Source organism: Nesoenas mayeri (genome assembly GCF_963082525.1).
Source record: "Nesoenas mayeri genome assembly, chromosome: 11".
Lineage (NCBI taxonomy): Eukaryota > Metazoa > Chordata > Aves > Columbiformes > Columbidae > Nesoenas > Nesoenas mayeri.
The window spans coordinates 17804455-17821053 of NC_137563.1; positions in this window are offsets into that span (position 1 = coordinate 17804455).

Below are 16599 nucleotides of genomic sequence, written 5' to 3' on the forward strand. Positions count from 1 at the left end.
GATTCTGAGCGTTTTATGCCACTTCCTTTGGTTAAATGCAATTATCCCGCAGCTGTGCTCCTGCGTGCCCAACTCTCGCGTGCACTCGCGCTCTGGCTGTGGGCACTATGGATGTCTGCACAGCCTGGTGCTTTTTACAGCCCTTGGCTTTGTGGTTGCAAGTCCTCGTGTCGTGTCCCGGGGACAGTCTTTTGTGTGGTGTGTAGTTCAGTAAATATGTAATGTGGTTTTTTAGGGCTTTATTGCTTTTATGCAGCACTAATGTTATGCTATTCAGAGAGCTCTGGCATGCCTATTAGCAGCTGAAGTGGAGCAAAGGAAGGATGTTCTTCCTCTCCAAGCCCATCATCTTCCCCTCTTGATGCTCTCAGCCATGATATAGTGGTCTAAAGGAGACAACTTGTCTCTGTTAGCACTCAGTGAAATAACAGTCAATGAGATTATTAGAAGCGACTGTGGATTGGCCTTGTTTTCAAAAGGGATCTAAAATATTTGGCCAAAGTCCCATTGCAGCATTTTCACTTTTGCAAAAACTGTCTGCTAAACAACTTATTTCTAGAGTTCCTACCAGAATCATGCTCTTGGGTTTGGGGTGACCACCATGAGGAATTGCAGGTGCTCCTAAGGGCTTTAGCCAGTCCAGGAGGTGTCACCAGCAGCACCTTGCATTGGCTGTGTGTCGCAGCTCCACAGCAGCTTGCAGGGGGCTCTCAGGTCCTAGCTGTGTGTTGGATGGGGTTAGGAACACTTTATTTCCTGGGATTCCCTGGATTCAGGGTAGGATTTAGCTCCTGTTCCTGTCTGCATCAAAACTGGCTTCTCTTTGGGCAGGGCTGTTACCCTGAGAGCAGAGCCTGCTCCATCCTCGTGCCCCTGTCCCAAGCTGCTGCACCAATGTGCTCTAGCTCATATGTGCATGGATGCTGTCAGCAGGTTGTGCAGCTGTTATTTTGGATTGGCTCTTCAGCACCTTGCTGGTTTGGGGCCCTAGAAGTTAATAATTGTGATACCTACTTTTAATGTAGTGGCACTCATTCAGTCTGCAGTTCTCAGAATGTGTAAGTGACATAGATTAGTATTACACAGAAAAAGTCAAGCTTCTGGTGTGAGATCAATAGATCATGACTTGTTGACATTTGAAAATACATCTTATTAGCAGTTCATATTTTGGCACTTTACATATTATTCCTATGAACCCTCCTCCCTGCCGTCCTGAGGAACTGCTGTGCATGTGGTTGCTGACGGCATCAGAAGTCCTGTGGAATAACATTGCCTGTGCTGCATCCACTTTGTGGCTTTTATCTCCTGGAAAATAAATGCCCTGATGGAGAGAGGTGAAAGTGCTGTCAGTCACTGTGGTGCAGCGACCAGGAGCCATTAGCATCTTGCAGCTGTAATGACTGGAGCTGTTTTCAGAGATGGCTCAGGGCATCTGAACCATCAGCAGGCACCTTGCTGGTGACATCGCGGAGAGCTGTTGTGACCAGAAAGGTGGGACTGGGAGAGCAAAGGGAGCCCAGGGTGGGTGTTGTGTCCTGCATGTAGATAGAGGCCCACTGGAAGGACAGCACAGGACATGCTTGTGTGACCTGGGCTGTGCCACTGGGTAGGTGAGCAGAGGCTCTGTGCTTTTGGGGTGCAAACCAGCACCTTTTACCAGCGTCAATAAGGAAAACAGCAGGGCGTGTCCTTGCCTCGCAATGACCCTTCTCAGCCTCAGCATATGTGGATCTTTGTGCAGAGGCCCTTGTTTGACAATAAAGTGGCTTCCTCGAGGGGACAGGGCTCAAGCGAAAGCCTGAGTCTATTTTGACTCTGGACCAGGGTCTCCTGTAACTCCTGTGCTTACCTCCTTCTCTTCCCATGTGTGGTAGATGGTGCAGGGTTGACTTTTCTGTGTGAGTCGGGTTCTTTGGCAATGAGTTTGGAGCTGAGTTTTGCAGCCAGCTGTAATCGTGTCTCTTCATTGCACGCGTGCGCACGCATCTCTCCCCTCACATGTCTTGTGTTGCTTTCTCCTTCTTGGGAGGAGGCTAATCTCCTCCCCGGCCCTCACCCATCAGAGCGGATTAGAGCAGCTCTTGGCTCCTCCTGCTCAGTGGAGGAATTGCCAGGATCAGAGGTTTGGATCACAGCTGCAGGGATGATCCCTCTTTCGGTAAGCTTGGCTGAGAAAGGTGGTGTGCGGTTATTCTGCATCAGTGGAGGATACTAGAGAAGATGCACTTTCCTGCAATCCCCAGAGTCAACAGGAGCTGTGCTGAGTTTTGCTCAAATGGAAGAGGCTTGTGCACACTTCTGTAAGCAATGAAGTGACTCAAGTTGCCCACTCAGTCTTCTCTTTCTGCAGACCGTTCCCAAAGTCCCTCCGGATGTGTCTGAAGCATCCTAAATAAGACCTGTGTGCACCGTGCTCCAAGGTGGAGGCTGTGCTGAGCTGCTCAGTAAAAAATAGGCCATTGCCTTTCTCACGCAGGCAAGCATTTAAAGAGCCTGTGTGGGAGGAGTGTGGGTATGTGGCTAAATATGAAGTGAGGAGCCGTCCCCTCCTTTGGCAGCTCACCTGCCTTGCATGAAATGGGGACGCTGGGAAGACAGACTGCAGGCTGGCTTTTTTTGGTAGCACTGGCTTTGTGCAGTGCTCCTACCATCCAGCAGAAATCATTAGAGAGAAGCAGCTTACTTTTTGCTTTTGCCTTTCTGGGTAGGATTTCTAAAACTGCTTAGTTTTTAACCTCTCCTTCCAGAAAAGTGAACGGCAAAACTTGCTTGTCTGTGGTGGAATTGGGTAATGGACCTCGCAGGAATCCCTGCCTTGCTCCCGTGATCATTTCTCCAGCCAGGTGCTCAGGCAAAGCATCTATGTCTGTCTTCCAACCTATGATGCTGTATCTTTACTAATTAAATGAGGAATGTAATCTCTTTATATTTCTGTCAGCTGATTTCAAATTAAAAAGGGACCTATAGGACCAAGGAGAACCTTATCCTCCCTTTGGGGATTATCTTCCTTTTTATTTAAGTTTTTTTGCAGACTGATAATTCCATCTGAAGGTCTCCTGCGAAACTGCGGTAACCCTTGGATGCTGTTCAAGTGCATCCTGGCCCCCGGCATGTGCTCATTGCCTCCTAATTGCTCTAAATAAGTTGGGAATGATGAAATTAAAGTGCCATTGATATCAGGCAGCCCTGGCACACTGCAGTGTAACAGGCATGTGAGGGAAGCGGACAGATGGGGAGATGTTAGGATAATAGGTATTAAATGCAGATTTTACCCTGTTTGGGATCCCCATCTGAGCACAGTTCAAGTTCTCAGTGCAGCAAGTTTGGCAGCTTCCATGCTGGTGCCCTGGCTGAGCATTTGGCACAGGTTGGTTATGTACAGGACATAAAACTGAGTGACCTCTCTTGGCTCCCCAGAGGTTCCTGGATGGTGTAACCTCCAAGGGCAAGAACATGTGAAATGACCCTGAGGCCACACAACGTCCCCAGTTTGTAAATCCTGGGTTGTCCGTCCTTGGGGCAACGTGGTCAAACAGAAGCAAGTCAGTGCGGGCTGGTGGGGCTGTGCTGGTTCATCAGACAGGCAGGGCTTGTCCTTACCTACATTCCTTTAATCTGTGAGGGGCCAACAGCTGAGTTTGGGGTTTCAGCATTGAACCTAGAAGAGGGAGTGGGGTGCCCTCCTACCCTAACAAGCAGAAAAGCTGGCCTGAGAGCCCAGTGTGCCTGGGAGCAGCTTCCCCTGCTCCTGCCCTGCCTTGTCCCAGCATGGGTACAGCACTGGCAGGGAAGACATAGGAGATGGTGGGAGTGGTTGGTGTCATTTGGTAGCTGCTCTCATGCTCTGCTCACCTGGAGATGCTGCTGCCTTTAGTTTCCTTTGCTCTGAAAGAAAAGAAACTTAATTTTTAGCATATGTAGTTAAAGGGGAAGATGATACCTTGTTCTTGGCTGGCAGTGTTAGGGTCCCATAGGAGCAGAGGGGCCTTCATAGGACCTGAATCCAGATCCTAAGCAAAGGCAGTTTTGTGACAAACTGTTCCCAGCCAGAACAGACCCATGGGGTGAAATTCATCCAAGCCATGGGACACACAGACCAGCAATTCAACACTCATCCCCAGGACTGGGTATCCCAGCCCTGATCCTGCAGTGAGAGCTGCTCAGGTACGCTAACATGATGCTCAAGAGGAGCCTCTTGGCCCAAGCACCCCATTTTTGGAGCCTGCAGGGGGTGGCTGGTCCAGAGCTGCAGACACAAGCCTGCAAGTGCTTGTGTAGCCTTACAGGTGTGTTCAGCTTTGTGATTGCGCAGTTAATGGTTTTCTGAAGATGGATGGCAGGTACAGCACAGCAGTTTTCTTTCCAAAAAAATGCCAATCATTTTAATCACTTGCCTAAGATTTGGGTCAAATCCAGCCACCTGGCTTTGGATAATAACTCTCCCAAGCCTTCTTGAGCGAGTCTTGTGAAGCATTTGTGTTATCTGGACACTTCAGATGGATGGAAGGCAGGCTGACAGGGCAGCCAGCTGGCCTGCAGGATGGATGACTGGTTGCAAAGTGATGGAAAGTTACATTTGCTCAGTCGTAGCCAATTCTATTCCTGTAACTGGACTTGGCCATTACTTCGGGTTCCCCATGGCTCATCGGGTGCTCGCCTAGGGGCCTGTTGCACAGGCTTTGGGTTGAGATGGCAGGATCCCTTGCCCTGGGCAGCCCTCCAGGCTCAGGGCTGATCTTTCAGAGGAGTTTAAGACCTTTGAATTCCACCTGTTGCACATTTAAAGGCTGAAGGAGACAATTAATGACCCACTGGTCTGACTTGCTCCATAATAAAAGCCAGAAATAGTCCCCTGCCAATTCCTTTGTCAGGTGCAGTAACTCTGTGCATGCTCAAGCACGCAGTTCCCAAAGACATGGGAGCTGCAGGGTCTTGGCTGTGCTGCAGGAAGGAGAGGTCTCCATGGAGCTGTAAATTCCTACAACCACAAAACAACCTGATTTTGGAGGGGGTCAGGGTGTTAATTCATTGAGGTTAATTTTTTCAAAAGGATCTACAAGCTGCAAGGATGTGAGCATGATGCCATTTGTGCTTTCTGGAGAGGGACTGGGCCAGTTTCCCTGGTGCCCAGTGCCCTGTGGTCCTGTGCAGGGGCGCCCTCACACCCATCACCATTCCCTCTACTTGGGTCGAAATGCCCCCTCCAGTCGCAGCCCCTCCATGGTTGTGCTTGCAACCCAGGACACTGAATTATTGATGAAAGCCAACCTGTGTGCTGGTCGGCACGGCGCATTGCGACCTTGAGATCCCCTTCCTGTGCAGCCTCCTGCGTTCATGTTGGCGGAGCTGAGTTAACCCCTTTCTTCTCATCTCCCGTGCGTGTTGGCTCATACCTGCTCTTGCTTTGTTCCAGGAGGAGTCTGCCTGCAGGCTTGGTCCTTGGGCTACAGTAGCTCTGTGCCAGCTACCACCACGAGCTGTCCCCTTTTTTGCACGGCCGAGCATGGCTTGGTGCATCCCTGGATCTGCAGGGAGAAGGTCCTGGTGCTGCTCATCAGCACACGAGCTGGGCACTGCCGTGGCACCGCGGAAGATGGGAAGTGCAGGGCAAGGCTGGCTCACCTGTGCAGACATGCTGGGCTTTGGCCAGTGCTAAAGTTGGCTGTTCCTGCCGAGGAAGGAGCAGTGCTGGGTGGAAAGCCCTGGTGAGCTGGGCTTGGCAGAGCTGTGGAAGGAGGAAAGGAGCGGTGCCATAGGAGCTGTCACCCTGTGCCACCCTCTTTTTGGCAGCTGCAGCCAGCTTGGCTATCAAGGGCAGTGAAAAAAGCTGGGTAGGCACCAGGACTTCTTTTGCCACCAGGAACTGCTTGATGCTCTAGACAACTGTTTTGCTGACCTGTGCCATGCAGGGCCTGGGCAAGGCTTGGTCTGGGGAAGCTTCATTTCTAGGGAGATCCCTGGATTTGTTCCAGCTGGGTGAGAGTGGTGTGGTTCGTCATGCTAGGACTCTGCAGATTGGACAAAACTTCTGTGCGTTTTCCATCCCCTCCAAGCAGGGCAGGTCTCCAAGCCCTTGTCTGGTGCTGAGCAGAGCAGGTTGTTACTGGTCCCCTCTTCCCCAGGTGCCCAGAGGTGCCCTGGCATTGTCCTGCAGTAGGTTGGAGGAAGGGCTTGTTTTCCCATCTTGATCTCTCCTGACTGAGATTTTGCACAACCTTTCTCCCAGAGGTGAAGTCATTCACTGTGGCCACCTTTAGCAGCTGCTTCTCTGCATTGTGGGTTGTAAATGTCCCCTTAATTTAGTGCCTGCAGTGCACTAAAGCAGCAACCTTAGCACAGCCTCTGCATAATAACTGAGGAGGCTGGAGATCCTTTGCTCTGACACAAGGCTGCTCCCCTGGACTGCTGTAGCCTTGGCCGGGCAGGTCAGTCCAGGCAGTAATGCATGCACTTCCCAAATGTTTCATTTCTTTTGGCTAAACTTACGAGTGAAAGGTGTTTTTTTCTTCCTTCACAGAAGAGAATAACAGCTCTGACCTTGACGAGAGAAATGATGAGGGTTCAGAGTTTTCTTTCCTTTTTTTGTTGCTATTTTTCTTGCAAAATATTCAAGTTGAGAGGGATTTTTTGCTTAAACAATTTATGCCCAGTGGATAGATTTATTCCATTCAGCTGCCAGCCACAAGAAAGGCCCGTTATTCTCTGTGGCATGGCTTTATTTTCCTCAATACTCATAAATACTCTTTGCTAAATCTGAGTTTCTACTCCTTGCAAACATGATGGAACAGGTACTCCTGTCTTGTTCCTGACGCTGAATGTGCCTCCTTTCCTGGCCAGGCTCTAGGCACCCTGAGTGGTGCTCAGGACCTGCTCCTAAATCTCCCTCGGCCTCCCCACGCCTGATCCCATTCTGCTCCCATGTTATTTCCGTCTCTCAGGGATAAAGGCTGTGTAAAAATTGCTTTTTTTGACTGTCCTGGCACCAAGAGGTGCTTTGTAGACAGCACTTCCAGATCCCACCTGGCCACTACCTCCCATGCCTCTGCTCCCAGCCAACACCCCGCTGTCCTGGCTTTTAGCAGCAACCAAGCAAAAAATGGTTTAGCATCACTTCTTCAAGGGAGAAGGGGAAAATGCAAAGGTTTAGTTTGATTCTGAATGATGTATTTGAATGAGTGTGGCAGAAATGCAAAGTGAGTGTTTGAGCTTGACAGCAGAGTTTGTTTGGAGTAGAGGTAGAAAAAAATGTAGGGAGATTCTTAAAATGAAAAGTGGGCTCAGAGGGAGGAAAAAAAGGGAGACGTTTTATTTTAAACGCATGAAAACTGGCTGTTTTTAATGCTGATTGATCACTTAATATTCTTTTCTGAAACACCATTCCACATGACGAGGCACGTTTGCTGGGGCTGGGATTGGCGCAGCCGCGTGGCTTACGGGCGAGGTTGGCGATGGGAGCTCCAGAGCTGGCATGGCACTGCCTGCCACCCCACACACCCCCGGGGCTGCCTCAGTTTCCCTTCCCTCACCTTCACCCCATGCAGCTCATCCTTGAGGTCTGGGGAGCCTCAAGTGCCTTATCTCATCCCTACTGGAGTGGGTTAATGTAGGGGAATCCATGTGCTGCTGCAGCTCCCTTGCTCATGAAATATAATTGAGGTCTAGACTGAGATCTCCAAACTCATTGCAGCAGTGGGCCTGAGATGTAGCCTCCCTTCCCCGACGGGCAGCTTGCTGCCTCTGGCACTTTTGATTTCTTTCTAGCTCAGATTCTCAGCCTCCTCGCCTCTCTGCTAGCACAATGTTTTAGGAACAGATGGGCTTAATTTCCGATTGCTGTCCCCTGAACTTGGGAGGAGGTTTGAGTTTGGAGCAGGTCTGCCTCTCGTAATCCGTGTGACTCCATCCGGCAGGGTCCTGCTGTGGGCAGGCAGGTCTGCCCTGCCCTGCGGACACGGAGCCTCCAGCCGAGGGCCTGGCAAATACCCCTCCTCGTGCCAAGGAGGACTCTTGGAAATAAGACTTCTTTCTCTCTTAGCAGATAAATCTGTCTCCGTGGTACCTTAGCAGTAGCAATGGCTGAGCGTCATCTTATAGCTTGATGCCGTTGAGATGCTTAGTCTAAGCTTCATCTAATCCTCTTTCATCTAGCAATCAGGCTAGTGATCTCACAAAAACAGGTTTCCTGACACCAACCTCAGCATTTTGTGGTGGATGCTTGTGCGGGAAGGGTAAAGCTCCTGTGGCATCTCTGTGCTGCTGCCCCTCAGCTGAGCCAGAGGCAAAGGGAAAAGAAAATGAACCCAAGTTTCTAACCTGAACTCTGTACCTGACTTGTGGATTTTGGGTTTAGGAGTCATCTCTTGTGTTTGTGGGATTTTGTCAGTTGTGACTTCCTTACCTGGCTTTCTGTGGAACATAAACCAGGTTTTTATAACTGTGACTTTATGACTTCGGGTTGGATTAAAGGTTTGGGGTTTTCTGTGTGTGTTATTTTTTTTAAACTCTCTCCTGAGCCTGGCCTGTTTCACTTCTTTCTGCTGCGCGCTGCTGCTGCACCCTGGGAATCCTGCAGCTCTCTGGGGAGCAATAGCAAATTTAAAACAAATTTAAAATATTTCCATTCCTGTGTGTTGAAGCTCGGAATTCAAGGCAGAATTGTGAGCTGCTGAACTTCCATTGTTCTTGAGAATTCTTAGACTGTGAACTTTGCAATCAAACCTGACTCCTGCTTGCTGAGAGTGGGAGCCTCATGTGTGTGGTTCTGCAGGCTCATTGCCCTGCAGCATCACGGTGTCACCTAGGGACCCAGCTTGGGGACAGGCCACTCCTGTGTGGCCACTGGCATGGAAAGCCCTGTGCTGGTGAGCGGATGGGCTGGTGCACCTTGGGAGCAGGACAAGGGGAGATGAAAACTGTTGCATGGAGGAGAGTAGAATCGGGGAACAGACCTGACACTGGCCAACCAGTGCTCCAGAGCTGCATGGTGCCGCCACCTTGCCCTGATCCCTTAAATGTACTTGGCCTCAGACCCCGAAACCTCCTTCCTTTTCTGCCCAAATAGGATGTTTCTCCCTTGAGCACCTTCTTACGCTCTCCCCGTCCTCCTGTCTTGCAGGGCTGTGTGTCCAGGGCTGAGCAAGGTGCCCCGCTGCTCTGCGTTGGGTCCCATGAGAGCGGCAGGGCCACCCTGTCCTTTCTGCCAGGGGCTGCAGCGCCCGCCTCTCCCCCCGCTGCGCCAGAAGCCCCTCCAGCACCTGAAACGGAGCTGCCGAGCTCTGCTGCCACGGTGAGTCCATGGCCTTTTGCTCTTCTTTCCGTGCCGCTTCTCTGGAGGAGAGCTCACTGCCCGCTTTCCCTCCCCGCTGCCGCGGGATGCGCAGCATGGGGTGTGTACGCAGGCCTGCAAAAAAAGATTTGAGGGAACAGCTTATGCACCGAATAATTCAGGTTTCAGTCAACAGAAACAGCTCACGAATTCAGGTTGTATTTAGCAAGTGGTTTTGGCTGGGGGAAAAAAAAAAAGTGAAACATTGAAAAGTTTCATTTTGACATTTTCAAAATGAAACCTTTCAGCCATCTGTTTCGAGATGACATTTCATTTTGATTTTTTTCTAGAGTTTTTTTTTTCAGTGGGGGGGAAGCCACCTACAAACAAAATGAAAGCTTCACTTCAGACCAAAAAAAAATGCTTAATTCAGCCCCAGATTATTGCTCGGGTTTGAAAATTTAGCAAAGTAAAAGAAATACCTTAGGCAACCTGAATTACTTCTCAATTTGGCCACCGAAACAGGAAAAACGTAAACAAATCTCCCTTCACCGCATTTTTCCAGCTCAAATCCTCAGAATACATTGCTGTTGCGTTGAAAGCTGGAGGAACAGGTGTCACACCAGGGCTGCCGGGCAGTCCCGTGGGGTTTGGGCAGCCCCCGGAGCGGGGAGCTGTGTCCTCAGCAGCGCAGAGCGGGGAGGTGGTGGCTGCAAAACGTGGGGGTTTATGTGCTTTATGTGTGGGAGGGTGTCACAGCTGTGAGGCACGTACTGGCCATCATTGGGGTTTTTGGAGTGAGAGCTTGGGAAGAGCCTGTGGTGGCATGACATGTTGTACCAATGACTTGGGGGATGGCAGGAGAGACTGTGCAAGCTAATTTTAGCTACAGCAGCAAGCTTGTGCCTGAGAGAGCGCTGTGCTGAGCCCACCTGGGAGCCGGTGTCCTCCTGGGAATGGGATGGAGTCCCCAGGCTGGGCTGGTGGCCACTGGCACCACTACCCAGGCCTGTGCTGGGCTCACCCAGCCCTGTTTGCTCCCCACAGCACCTGTGCCTGTTACCTCAATGCTTTCCCTGTCTGGTGTTCATGAAAATCCAGTTCAGAGGGGATTGATGTGACACTGAAGGGACTTTCTGGTCTGCCTGGAAGATGTTTGCAGCTGTGCTTGTCCTGCACAGGAGAAACCCCTCTGGGGAGAGAGGAGAGCAGGAAAGGGCTGGGGAAGCATCAGGGAAGGGAGACAAGTAGCTGGTTTGCACGGCCAAAGTATGGATGTGAAGGGTTCAAATGCATGTCAGCTTGGTTTGGGGTCAGAAGATGTAGCGGAGCCATGGGAATGAGGGAGAAAACCCACCTCCCAGCAGCACCTCAGCCTGCATAAGAGCAGCAGCTGGGCTCTGCGAGGGCCTGTGCCTCGTGGTGAACAAGACCATACACATGAGGCTCCAGAGAAGAAACCTTCATGGGTGGTTCTTGGTACTGTTAGGACAAAGAGGAGGTGATCTGACCATGCTTGTCAAACCCATTGCTGCAAGCACCTGGGTAGCCCTTCCACCATGTTCTCAGCTCAGCTGAAAGATGAAGCTACCCAATTAGGTAGGCTGCCGTTTTGATTTACTGCACCCTCTCCACCCCCAGTTTATCCCAAATGTGACCTTATCAACAGTCATATCACAGAGCTGCTGGCAGGGAGATTGCTGGGCAAAGTGGGGGCTGCAGGCTCCTCCCTGCCGTGGGGCTGTACCTGCCCTGTGATGGCTCATGCCCTTCCTCAGGAAGGAGGAATGGAGAGCTGAATTGTAGTGGGAAGAGTAGGAGAAACCAGAAATCGTGCCATAAACAAAATCTGTGCAGCAGTGCGGGGGGCTGCGGGGATCTGTCCTCCGCCAGTTTCCGAGGAGGAGCGTGCTGCTGGCACGTCCCCGGCTCCCGGCAGCCTGGGCACGCAGGACTCCCGCTCCAGCAGGAAAGCTTAAAACGCAAATAGTACCAGGCAGGTGTCTCGGTATGTGGTGGGACAGCAGGTGTCTGACATCCATTCTCGTGGGCTTCCCATGTTTTTGTCAGCACTAGCTCCCTGCTGAAGCGTTACAGGGTTGCTCCCTTTGTTACAGAGGCAAAAATGGGCTGTTTGGAGCTATGGGAGATCAGAAGGAATCAAGGATTTTTGCAGATCTGAAATCTGTCTGCTGTTATTTGGAGGGGAGCCAGTTGTGCCCAAGCCTGTCCACTGCTTTGCAGGTGGCTGTGAACCCAGGGTGGGTGGTGGGACCTCATCCCTGTGGCCTCCTGGCCAAGGTCCATGCGGGTGCTGGAGCACAGCTCAGCTGCTGGGTGCTCAGAGCAGGGACCAGCCTCTGGGGTGGCAGATAATGCGCAGAGCAGAGCTCGTGGGGCTGTGTATTCCTCCCCATGATGTGGGTCTGGGTGAAGATGGAGATTGTCCCTGGCCAGGAGGTGGGTTGAAGGAAGAGGGTTTATCCCACAGGGAATCCCTTCAGCCTGGTTTGGGGGATGTGGGAGGGTCTTTCCTCAGGACCTTAGTGGAAGGCTCTGAAACCTGCTGAATCATTTACCTCTGTTTTCGCATTTGTTAATCCCATTCTTCCATTCTATTTCTCTGTTTTCATCTCTCCCTCTCTTCCCCCCCCTTCATCTTTATCAGTAGCTAATGAAACAGGCAGGGAGAAACCCAATTCGTACAGTAATTAAATTTACTTAGTGGGTATTCAACTGGAGTAATGAGAAGTTTAATTCAATGATTAGTTTTTTCTTTCATTAATTAAAAATGGAACAACGGTGCAGTTACAGTGGGCTGCATTGATCCTCCTTGTGGAAAGCTGCCGATGGAGGAGGAAGGAAAGCTCATTTTATCTATCCTCCCTGGATGCTCTCCCCACACACAGATGCCTCTATTGTCCCCTGTTTCTCGGCTGACCCTGCTGCCCAGGTGTCCCTGACTGTCTCTGGGTACGGGGTGCTTGGGGCAATGGTGGAGCAGAGTGCTGGAACAGCCCCCACTCAGGTCCTCTCCATGATCGGTCCCCAGAAGCAGCCTTTCAGCTTAAAAAGGGATTTAAAATATTTGCCGTGGGTGGAAGATTGAAAAGCAGGTCCCAGCCCACAAGAAGTTTGGGGTGGGAGAGTTGTTTTCCTTCCTAGCTAAACAGATTTTTGATCCATTTAAATATGTTAAATTCATAAACATGTTTTTAGGCTTTTAAAATAAGTGAAGTGTGAAAGCAAAAATAAATAAATAAACCAAATAAGTTGTTTCCCATTTTTCAATGCTTTCTGCAGGCTCTTGAGCAATGTTAGGACCTCAGATGTCCTTTGAAGCATGGTTGCACGGGTTGTGTTTCCCTAAAGCAGAGGTGTTGGTTCACTCCTAGTTTTTACATGGAAGGTTTATTTTGGTAGCTTTGGGGATCATTGTAAAATCTACTAAGTACATGAGTTCATAAGGAGGTGTAGTCAATAACGAGAATAAAATGCCCCACAACAAACAATGATCCATTAATTGGCATTATAGATCCAGTCTGTGCAGGAGCTGTGTGCATAAGGGGGGTGGCTGGGCAGGAGAGAAAGTGCTGTGTCCCCCCTTGCCTGTCCCCTCTCTGCCACACGTGTCTTCCAAGTAATCTTTTTCTCTGCTGCTGTTGTGGAGACCGTGTGATGGTGAGAATTAGCCAAGGGCTGAGGACAGTGAGCACCTGGGTTTGAAGCCAGCCAGCACTTGCTGGGCACTCAGCACCTCAGGAAATGAGATGTTTTTACTTTGCTTGGCTGTCCGTAGGTTATCTCGAATGGTAACTGCTTCTCTAAAGCTAGCAGGCAGGTGAGAGGCTCCCGGCCAGCCCAGCGCTGTGTCGCTGTGCTGGAAGGGCAGGCAGAGTCCCCCATCAACACTCATGTTCTCTGAGGCTCATCGGTGTCCCCCAGCTTGTGGAGCTACTCAGGATTCAGAGAAATAATCTTCTTGTTCCAAACAAGAAGGGGACAGTGTCCCCCTGCCTTGACCTCATCCCCTGAAACAGTGAAAATTGTGTTGGTAAATGGTTTCTGGCAGGAGAGTCACAGCCATGGTACCTGTGCTGCCCATGTCCAGCACATCCTTCAGCTGGGACAGTAGCAGGGAGGTGAGCCTGAGGCTGGGACATGATGATTTGGGCACTGCCAGGACATCTATGGTAGGACCCCCAAACACCCCACGTCCATGGGACACAGTGTCCTCCAGCCAGAGCATCGTTCCCCATTGCTGGGGCCCTGACCCTTTTGCAGCCTTGGGCTTTAGTGTTGTTTTGCAATTCCTGTCCTGTGTGAAGCATTTTATTGCTCTGCACAACCTGGAGCCACCAAAGCTGGGGTACAGGGATGTCGCCAGGAGTAAAGCTTGGGTCGGGGCTGCTGTGAGAGGCTTACTGAGCGTGGTGTGAGCCCACACTGGCCAGCAAGTGCTGCCCAGCCTTGTAGGCAGCTGCAGCGCTGTTTTACAACAGTGTTTTTCAGAGGGCTTTTGCATGTCTGTGTTTCTTGAGAGATCACTGCAAATGATTCCCAAGTGCTCTGGCCCAAATCTGTCCCGGTAGCTGTCAGCAGATCAATGCTCTGCTAAGTACAGGCCTGCTCTATTTCCATGGGAAAGTGGCTTCTATTAAGCAGTTCATTTTGGGCCTTTCAGCAGTGGGTCTACTAAATTTTGGTAGTTGTGTTTTTCTGTCTGTTGCAGCCTGATGTATAGCTTTTAAATATCAGCTCAGATGAAGATTAAGCTCAGCTGAGCTTTGGTTTTGGGAGGGAGAGTGCAAAAGCATGCACAGATTTTTTTAATTTCTCTCCTGCTTGCCTTTCAAATGCCAGTTTCAAAGCCCTAATTGCAATGTCGTTTCACCCACAGTGCATGAGCGGAAAGCAGAGGAGAGGCCAAAGCCCAGCGCGCCCCTGGCATCCACTCCCCCAGCATCCTGCCTTCATCTGACCCAGGTAGGTGGCACATGAGCTTGGGCACTGTTGTATTGCTGAGCATATGACACTTGTATGCCTCGGTCATGCTGAGTCTGGGACTGGGCTGGTTTCCGCTGCCACAAGCGTGGTAGAAGTGCGTTCCCTCCTGTCATCCAGGGCTGCTCCCCAGGCCTTTTGGAGCATAAAGCAGCTTTCTGCCAGGGGACTGCATGTCTAGAGCAGGTGGGAAATGTTCAGTCCATCGTGCCTGCACAGGGGAGGGCTTTACAGGTGGTGAGAAGCATCTAAAATGATTATTTGGACAGTGGCACTGCCGAGAAAGGAGAGCTTTGTCATGGGCCCATATGGCTTTGCTTAGGCAGGTGGGTTTGCTCCAACTCGTGTTGCATCAGTGAGGGGCAAACGCTGCTTGCGCGAAGTAAACCAGCACGGAGAGCTGAATGCTGCAGCCTGGGGTGCTGGGCAGAAACAGTTTCATCTTCCAGGAGAGGGCAGGCGAGAGGGTCCTCAGAAGGCAGCGCTTTCCGAGATGTCTCTATTACCGTTGCACGGCGCCCGCGTGCTCGCTGCCGACTCAGCCTCCTTCAGCGCTCTCGCCGGGATGGTTAAGAGACGGCAGCAGGTTTCAGCTTGTACTGTACATACAAATCCTCCGCTGAAATCTGTGAACTGTCAGTTTGATGCAGGCAACACGTGAGACAGCAAACATCAGAGCTGACTGGGCTGAGGCAATTTCCCAGGATGTCAGTCCTCGGGAGAGAACAAAGGGATCTTTCTGTGAAGAGCAGAATTCAGTTTCCTAATGAAAAAAAAATAAATTAGTATGATTCAAGCATCTTTCATATGCCAGAGCTGGGGATGGGAGTTGTTTGAATTGGATGTCGTCCAAGGTGGTATGAGATGGCAGGATGTGCTGTGATCTTGGTGTCGCAGGTGCCATCAGGAGGGACATCTCTGCTTGGGGCAGAGCGCAGGGGCCCACCTGGGGCTGCCCAGGAGGCAGCGACTCCTGTTGAGCTCAGAGAAAAGAGGATCAAAACAGAGAGGCAGAACTGGCTTTCACACTCGGACACATGCACACAGATATGTAATTTTCCCCCTTACGTCATGTTTTTTGCTCAAAGCAAAGAGCAGGCTGCATAGCCTCGACCTGATGCATGCAAAAAAGGGACCTGTGTCCTCACCTTGCCTCACATCCATACATGAGAGAAGCTGGCAGAGAGGTATTTCCAGCTTTGCGGAGAGGTATTTCTAGCTTCTTGTTGTCGTTTCCCATTTTATGGAAAGCAAGAATGAACCCAGGCACCCGTCCCTCCCGGCTCCCACGGGCACTCTTGCAGGCTGGGCCCCTGCGAGAGCTGTGTGCAAAGGATGCTCGGTCGGAGGAGATCCTGCCGTGTCAGGGCTGACAGAGCAGGTGGAGCGACCATGGAAATAGCAGTTTTCTGTCAAAACACCTTCTCAGCAGCAAGCCCTGAAACAAATTTATTCTTAGTGATCTTCTATCAAAACAAAATTCAGCTGGGAAATGGTCGTGCTGGTTAAAGTCCTTCCTGAAAAAAGAAAAAAACAAGCACTGAGAGCCATCTGGTTTGGGTTTAGATTTGGATATTTTCTTCCAGAGCACCATTTGCGAAAGTTAAGGATTTTTCCTAAGAACGGCATTCAGAAAGTGAGGTAGTTTTGGTTTTTCTTGTGCTTTTTTTTTCTTGTTTTGAGAAAAGGAAAAAAAAAAAAGCTATTTCCTAGGAAATTTGGGCTGGTGGAGTGGGGTGTAGTCTGTGTTTCTCAGCCTGGTCTCTACACTGACTATTAAGAGACCAGGGCAGCTGGGCACTATGTAGTGTAATGAACTACGTCTGGGGTAGTGTAATGAAGCATGTCTGGGGTCCTGGGCACCCTGGGATCAGCGCACAGCCCCTCGTCCTGCCCAGCATCCCAGAGCAAAGCAGGACCTGGTGCTGGGAGGGGACATCTCAAGCAGATGTGTAAGTCTCCTCAAGGAGACCCTGAACCTTGAGGCTGGATGATGTGGTCAGAGGTTTTATTTAGTTCGGAGGCAGGGCTGAACTTGAGTGGATTTTTAATGCATGAATTTTTAGTGTTTAAACTGAGCAAATCTTTGAACCGATGTGGTTTCTGAGGGATGTTTCTCTTCCTCTCCAAATGCGTGTACCATAAATGCTCCCAAAAAATCCTCCCTCTCCTCTCTGCCGTTGGTTGCTCTGGTGACACAGTCACAAACTTGCGGTAGGTCAGACTTTCCACTGAGCCTCTGTGTTACAGGAGTGTCTTGGATTTTTCACTCTTTAAAGGCATGTTTTCAGTGTCAGGGTTATGTCAAAAGCCTAGAAATGTGAACATGG